This window comes from Octodon degus, unplaced genomic scaffold (assembly GCF_000260255.1).
Source record: "Octodon degus isolate 3935 unplaced genomic scaffold, OctDeg1.0 scaffold00065, whole genome shotgun sequence".
In the NCBI taxonomy this organism is placed as follows: Eukaryota; Metazoa; Chordata; class Mammalia; order Rodentia; family Octodontidae; genus Octodon; species Octodon degus.
This window is the reverse complement of record NW_004524641.1, coordinates 10,179,823-10,188,652: the sequence shown is the minus strand read 5'-3', so window position 1 is coordinate 10,188,652 and position 8,830 is coordinate 10,179,823.

Here is an 8,830-nt window from a genome sequence, read left to right as displayed (position 1 = left end):
GGCCTGCGCTCCGGGTCTGTTCAGGATCCGAAGGACCCCAAATGTACCTATTTAATGTCAAAACAGGAGACGATGTGACAAGTTCACCAGATAGGAGGGTCTAAACTTAAAGAAAGGATAAAAAAAAATCTAAAATATGATATTAAAATTTTCTGCTGGGTCCTGAATATGTAGCTCAATGGCCGATACTGATTGAGGATCAATCTTCAGTACAGAAAAATAAAATCATAGTGGAAGTTATTCATATTTTCTCAACTCTTTAATGGCTGATAAACTTATAAGTCTTTAAAAATTAATAAAGAGTCAGTTGTGGTAGTGCATGCTATAATCCCAGTACTTGGGAGGCTGAGGCAAAAGGATCGCTAAGAGTTCAACACAAGCCTGGAGTAAGTACGTCGTGACTTTAAGGCCATCCTGAACCACATAAAGAGATCCTGTCTCAAAAAAGTCAGAAGAAAGAAAGAAAGCCAGGCAGCCAGCCTGAGCCCTGAGCCTGGGTGGTCATCCTGTAAAGGAGGAACCCATGAATGGTTTGAGGACACTCGTTTTGCTTGTCGTGCCTGTCTCTGTCCGTCTCCACCTCTGTCTTTTTGCTTCAGTTACTGTTCCTCTTCATTTCTCTCCCTCTTTTCTTTGTTCATTGACCTTCTCTCTCCACCCATGCACTATACACAGCAGAACGTGTAATTGTGTGTGGTACAAAACAGGGAATCTTGGATGAGACAGCTGCTTGGTTTTCAAATGCTGCTTTCAAAGATTCAGTGTACTTGATCTAGGTGAAAAAGATAGTGTGTTGGAACTAAAAGGCTTAGGTTGGATATCATTTAGGCAGGACTTAATAAAACTCATTAAATTCTGGTGAATTTAAAATTCATTTATGAATTTATGAATTTTAAATTTATAAGCAAGAGAGTCCTCTGTGGGAATCCAAAATACTGCTCATGTAACATCCATAACAGCAATTGTGGGATGTGGGAAATGCTTCAGACTCAGTGTGTTTCTTTCAAGGAGAAATATTAATGGAGTTCGCTGGTGCCAAGCCTGCTTGGGGAGGGAGGCGCCTGATCTTAGAGGCTCCCCTTTCCACATCATGTGAGTGATCATCCAGCTGGCCCAGACACTGCCGGGCTCAGCAGCAGGCATCGTAGGCAGCTTCCAACCTCCTGGAAGCAACTGTCCAAGGTATCCGGTCTGAAGATGAGGAAAGTTTAGTGAGTTAGTAACATGGTAAGCTGCTCTAAACGGGAAGATTCATCCCAACTGTTGTTGTGTTGAAGTATTTGAAGTTCTGAATCTTTCTCTCAACAAAATCCATCTTCAAAGCTGAGCACTGTGGGACATTAATGGTAGAGAATCCACATCCATAGTTTTTTCCCTCCCAAATCCCTTATATAATCTGTTAGGTCTCCGCTGGACTCTATTTTATCACTGTGATGCTGTAGAACATTTTCTTCTGAGTTCCAGAGGATGAAGGAGAAGAGAGAGGAGGAGTCTGAAAAGGGAGAGAATGAGAAAGAGGAGGAGAAAGAGAAAGAGGAGGAGAAGGAGCAGAAGGAGGAGCAGGAAGACAAGGCAGTGGAGGAGGAGGAGGACATCAGTACTACACAACAGTTTGTTTTGGTGATGATTATTTAAAGTGTGAAGTACAAATTCTGTTTACTGAGTAGTCTTTTCCTTAGCAGGCAACAGTAGTCGTTTTGGTCCTATGAAAAGACCTTGGTTGTTTTTAAAGAGATATCCTGGAAATATTTTTTTTGACATCAAAATAATGTGAAAAGAGACTAAAATTTCACCAAGACAATTTCTCACAGACATTTTATGTTTACATCAACTGAAATGCTTCCTTTTCTGTGGGCAATCTGTGGACTCCTCGGCAGCAGTAAGCTGCTGTGTCTAAGATCCCATTAGCATTCACGGAAATGCGGCCATCTGTGAATGGCCTTTCTCCTAGAACTCATTGCCTGGCTGGTTTGGATGGGCCACCTATGTGTCCCTGCTCCCTCCCCCGTGGGCATGCGCTTTTCTTCGCCTCAGCCTATAAGATCTATCTGAAACACTAGAGCCCCAAACAGAGTGATGACTCCAGGAATGTGCTGCTGACCTTTGGAAGCTTTTGTGGCCACTCCGGGCGGCTGCAAACAGAAGACACCTACTCAGCCTCTCGGCTTCCTCTTTTTTTTTTTTTTTTTTTTTGGAAGCTTTTGTGGCCACTCCGGGCGGCTGCAAACAGAAGACACCTACTCAGCCTCTCGGCTTCCTCTTTTTTTTTTTTTTTTTTTGGCAGAACCGGGGATTGAACTCAGGCCCTTGTGCTTGCCAGGCAAGCACTTATTCTACTGAGCTATCTCCCAGCCCCATCGGCTTCCTAACTCTTATTTCTCCTCATTCACGTATAAATGTGCTGAAGTGGCTAAGGTGTGACTAAGATAGCACTGCTTCCTTTGCAGGAATTACATGCCTGTCTTGATGAGGACGATTTATTTACTAGATGGTCCGCTGCATATGACATTATCTTTGCAGTCTGCTGGGCCACCTTGATTGCCTACAAGCAGGAAATTCTTTAACAGTGTAATTTTATGCTTAATTTATAGATCGGATGCCTGTGCTTTTCATCATTATTTCCGTTAGCCTTTAAAAACGCTATTAATACTTTAATTATGAATTTTCTTTGCTTTTATACCCTAAGGCTACTTGATGGGCAGACAGACTTTTATTCAGTCAGCAGATATGGTTCACTTAGAAAAAGAAAATAATCAGAGGAAGTAAACTCTTTGGGAGAATGGCTGTAATCAGTTCCATAATTAAAACAGAGATTTAAAAAAAAAATCCTTAAAACAGAGATTTGCACAGAAGGCAGGGCCTGGGCTGCTAGGCTGGAGGGTCACTTCCTGAGAGAGTGGTGCCTCCTCACCCCACTCTGTGGCCTCGGAGACCAACAAATCCCAGCCACTGAGAGAGAAAGGAATACAGTAGCTCAGAAACTTGAAAACCTACAAATACTAGTCATGCCGCTAGTTGGCTGTTTGAACTTTGGCAGATGATTTCTCAGTCTTTACATTCTTAAAAATTTGAAGACTATTTGTTTTGCCTGTCTTTAAGGACTTTCATAAGACAGAAATGGCGTGATGGGCGTCAGAGCACTCGTTAAGCTGGAAGGCGCTGTGCAAATTGAAGGCAAAGGCTTCATGCGGGCAGCATGTGGGCTGAGCGTTGCACACACAGTGATCCTGCCCTGTACTTTTAAAAATAGAGCTGACATTTAAAGAGAGAACAATTTATATGACATCTTACATTTTTGACTTCTCTTGAAAAAATCCAGCAGTACGGCACCCTGGTCCCATCCTGCGTGGCAGTTGCTGATCTGTGTTGAATTGCAGCAGCCCTTGCGATGGGGCAGAGGCCGCCCAGGACCAAGGTCTGTACCCTTCCTGACAACTCTCAGACACAGATAACTCTCTTTCGCTAGCTCCTGTCTGTGGTGAGTTCATGACACTTGAGTAAGATTTTAAACAAGATTTAAACATTTTGTAGCAAAAATCCATTATTGGATGCTCAGAGCTAAAACCTCAGTTCTGCCACTTTTCCGCTGGGGTGACTTGGGTTAGTTACTTTCTGAACCTTTTTACACATGCATAAAATGGAAATAGGAAAATTAGGAGATATTGGAATGGCTTGACACAAGGACCTCCACTTTATACAGAAGAAGCGGATAGATGTATATGCATCAGTAAATGCACTACTAATTATACTTTCAATAATGCTTTATGTAACAACACAAGATCTCAGGGGCTTATAGCAAAAACACTGACTTTTGCTTCTGACTTTATAAGTTGGATGGCTGTCTCCTTTATGTCTGGGGTTCTTGACTAGTACAGTTTGTGACAGCTCAGCTCTGTCATTTGTGCCTTATCCTGCAGCAGCTAGTCTGGGCTTGTTCTTGTGGCAAAGTCAGAGGGTCAAGAGGGAAGGCAAAAATGTACATGTGCCTCTCCCACACTTGTGTCACATTTGCTAATGTTGTGTTGATGGCAGCAAGTTACATGGCTGAACCCAGAATCCAACAGAGAGGCCCATCCTCAACAGGAAGGCACTGCAAGGTGCCACAGAAAAGAGATCTGGGGAAGGGTGAGGATTTGGGGACATGTTTGCCCTTGGTAGCTAAACTGCTAAACAAATTCCAAACATAGAATGGGTCAAAAAAAGTGAAGGTCACTTCTCCATGTCAAGATATTAATTTGTGTGCAAGCTAAAGCATTTAACTGCTGTGAAGGACCCTCAGATGTATAATGGTCTGAGCATACTAGAAATGTGTCTGTGTTTTTGTAACAGTGAAGGCAGGTATCCCTGGTGGGTGAACGGCTCTCCTGGATTTCCTTTCTCTGTTGGGACCCTACTGTCCCTCCAGTTTTGCTTGTAATGGTGGAGAGCAGAGGAGAGACAGACAGAGAGAGAGAGAGAGAGAGAGAGAGAGAGAGAGAGAGAGAGAGAGCATGGACACAGCATATCTACTCTTGAGAGTTTTGTCATGAGTGGCACACAGCTCTTCTCACTTTCCAGGAGGCAGAACATGGGCACATGGCCACATATTACTGCAGTAGAGGCTGGGAAATCAGGCTATGCTCCCACCCGCTGTAACTGTACTACCATGCAAAGAAAGGATGGCTCTGGATGGACAACTAATTAGTGCTCTCTAAGTCTTACGGATTATTCTCTGACCACAAATATCTGCATACATAACACAAGGCCAGCTATGGGTGGATTGGTAAATATTTATGAAGGAAGGAAGGGAAATAGGGACTCCAGTCCCCACGTGTGACCTGCGCGTTCAGACAGCTAGGGCCACTGGGAAAGGATCATGCTTCCCTGTTGTTATGGTTTGTGGGTAATTGTCTGCCCAAAACCTCATATACTGATGGAGCACTGGGCTTCTAGAGTTTGTGATTAATTCATGATCCGATGTTGGGATTATGGATGTGAAAGCTGCTGGGATTATGGACATGAGTGCTACACCTGCCCTGGGGCAGATAGCCTGAATGTGGTATAAGGAAGGGAGAGGGACTGCACCTCTGTTGCTGTTGCTTCTACTCTTGCCTTTTTGCTCTTGCTATTTTGCTGCTTCTATCACCAAGAATTGCTTGCTTCTGCCGTGTGCCGTTCTGCCTTAGAGCCAGCTGAGTATGGACTGAAACCTCCACTAACTGTGAGCTAAGTAAACCTTTCTTTCCTTCATTTTGGGTGTCAGGTATTTTGTCCCAGCATGGAAAGTAACAGAGACATGCATCCTGTCATCGGGGGCTTAATCTTTACAGAACTAAATAATTATGTGTGCCCTGTGTACATGGTATGCTACAACATGTCCCTTTTGACTTCGATAGAGGGAAGAGAATTAAATATTACTCATTTTACTTCAGTAATTAACTCATTCATCTTGCCAGCAAGTGTAAATTGGTGGAAAGGATCAACAATGTAAGAGTGTGGAACACAACATCCCTGAACATTTAGGGTCAGAGTCACAAGCCTGTGCCTCCCCTTCTGCCTTGCAAGCACATTCAGATGGATTTGATGAAGGCACTGCTGTCACAAAACTTCAAAGTAATTCCACATGGCACTCTTCAGGTGCTGCCTGTGTCTAGCTGAGGTGGAGACCCCTGAACAGCTTCTCTCTGGCTACACGTCTGACTTCTCTGCTTAGTTACCTCTTGCCACCTTCTCCTGTGTCAGGGACTACGTGGAGCTGCTCCACATTGGAATCACAAGAACTCCTGGAATCTTTACTGATGAGGACATAAACTCTGGTTTCTCTTCAGATCATATAAATCTTTTGTCTTTTGCCAGTAAGGACAGTATTAGGGCCCAGTGCAGAACATGATTAATGCAGGAAGGAGACAAGAAGCTGAACTCATGGAGTGAAGGGGGCGGTGGATGGAGGGCTCTGCTGTGGAACTCAGAATGGTGGGAAATCGCAAGTGTCTGCACTGGGACCCTGCAGGACTAATTCATGTGCCCGCCTGACTAGGCTCTGAACTGCTGTTTTCTCCTGACCCTTCCTTTCTCTTAGAGTGCCTTCCTATGGTAGGTGTATGTGGTCTGCCCCATGGTGACAGATGCCTTGGCTGGGTTCCCAGTAGGGAAAGGAGGTCATCTTCTAAAAGAGCACAGTTTGTCTGTTTTTTTGTTTTTGTTTGTTTGTTTGTTTGTTTGTTTTTGGTGGTACTGGGGATTGAACTCAGGATCTTGTGTTTAGTGCTTATTCTACTGAGTTATCTCCTTGGCCCCTAAAAGAGCACAGTGAACCCCACCTCTAAACAGGTACGGGGGACTGGAGAGGTAGGGAAAATAAACATTGTTTACCAAGTGCTTTCTGGATTATAATAGGTCTGGTCAGAATAACAAAATCTCATCTAATTCCTTGAGAGAAATGGCTTAGGACAGATTCAGTATTTGTCGGTCCAGTAGTATAAGAGAACATTTGGCCCTGTGGTATTCTGGATGGAGTTGGAGCAGTGGGCCATAGAGTCCTTGTTACTCCATTCAGGTCTTTCCACCCTGTTCCACTATATTCTTTTTCCTTTCATAATATTAATTTATATAGTTCACAGTCTGCTTGAATTTTTCTAGTTTCGTTGTGTGGTGATTGATAACTGGTGGTCACCATGTAACACCCTGCTGAACTGAGTCAGTGTGGTGCTGGGTGGGGAAGGCCCACATGAGGACTGCTGCCAACAAAATATAAAGGAGAGCTGGAGAAGAGGTTTTGTTGGGCAGCTGTGGTCTCCAGGGGCTGTCGATTTTCCTGGAGGAGATTGTCATGCTGGCTTTCCTGACACAAACTCGACTATTCTTATGGTCAGAGGAGTTCAGGGCCTCGTTGTCACTGAGGATGGCTGTAGAACTCTTCAGAGGAGCTTGGGTCCTTACTTTGAGAGTGGCTTCCTAGTTCCAGAGCTGATCCCTGCTGGCACAAATCATTCATCCTGCTGGTGCAGACTTTCTAGCTTCCACCATCGACTTCTGGGCCTTCCAGAATCAGACTTGTGTGAGACATTGCCACGGGCTCTCAGTCTTCAGCTGGACTCCTGCAGGACACTGCCCTGGGATCCAGGCCCTCAGCTGGATTCTTGGGTCTCTAGTGTGTGGAAAGGTTTCCTGTATGCTTCTGAACTTGATTCGTTGGTGACTACCACAAATAATCCTCTAAATTATGTGTCTGTATTGTTCCCCTTGCAAGCCCTGACTGCAACACAGTGGAATATAGGCTCAGTTATAGTCACCACAGCAACTACAGGAAAAAAAAAAGCTGTACAAGTAGATATGGTAAAAACACTAAATAAAAAAATTTAAGTAGAGTACTGAAAGAAGTTCATATGATCCAAAAGATGATGTAGAAGAAGAAACTAACTCTAGATAATACTAATTTTAAAAAGATTAAGTTCAATGGGTTGGGGGTAGAGACCTGACAGAGAAATAAAATATAGAACAAAAATAAAATAATAAATAGAACTAAGCCTAACTTATCAATAATTATATTAACTGTAAATTGCCTAAATGTATGGTTTGCTGTCTGCAAGAAACTTCAAATACAGGGCTGGCCAGATAGCTCAGCAGACTAAAGTGACTGCTTAGGCAGAGTTGAGCCGCGTGCTGTGCCAGCCCAGCCTCCAGGGTGCACTGAGCTGGCAATTGAGACTGGGCATGCTGGTGTGTGCACCTGTAATCCCAGCACTTGGAAGGCTAAAAACAGGAGAATCACTACGAGTATGATCTACATAGTGAGACCCTGTAGGCCCTATAGACCCTTTCCTAAATACAAAAGAAAAGAGAAGAAAAGAAACTTCAAATATAGTCATACAGGTAGAAGATGGGGAAAAAAAGTATTGTCTTCTTATGCTATACAGATTACTAGAAACTGGTTATTTTGTCAGAGTTTTTGTAGATGAGAAAAACTTTTGGGTCTCACTAGATTGCAGCCTGAGGCAGTGGCTTCATGGAAAGGAAAAGCCTGATTCCAGGCTTTCTCAGGTTGTTGGTAGAAATGATTTCTCTGTTGCTGTTGGCTTTTAAAGCATAATTTAGAGAAATGACCCAGTTCCTCAGAAAAACAGAAACTACTGAAACTAGCTCGAGTTGGAGTAGAGAATTTGAGTAATCTTTTAAGCAGCAAAAGTGATTGAATCCATAGTGGAGCACAAAACAAAACAAAACCCTTAAAAACAGCCAGAAAATTTCACTGGCTAACTCCACCAAATACTTAAAGAAGAAATCAATCCTACACAATTTCTTTCAGAAAATAAGGTTGAGACATGAGGATTGTAAGTTCAAGACCAGCCTGGGCTATTTGTGGGGACCAGGTATCAAAGTAACAAACAAACACATAAATAAATGGACTGGGGGTGTAGCACTTGCTCACTATGCACTAGGACTTGGTTTGGATCCTCCATCCTGCAAACAAAACAAACAGATAGCTATACGAGGAAGAAATACTCTTTATCAAGCTAAATAAAGACAGCATAAGGAAAGAAAATACAGACCAGTGTTTTCATGTCCTTAGACACAAAAGACCTCACCAAAATATCCAGCATGTCTAATTCTGTAATAAGAAAGAAGAGTAGAGTCCTTACTACAGCCAAGTGGAGACTGACCTGGGAATGCAAGACTGGCTCAGTGTGGGAATCGATCAATATTATCTACCCTGTCATCAGTCTAGAGAAGCACACCTGATGACAGCAACTGAGGCGGAAGGCCCTGAAAAAGTTTCAACGTTCACTCATGAAAAAAACTCAACAGCAAGCTAGAAATAGAAGGAAATACTTGGACAAATGGCACCTACAGG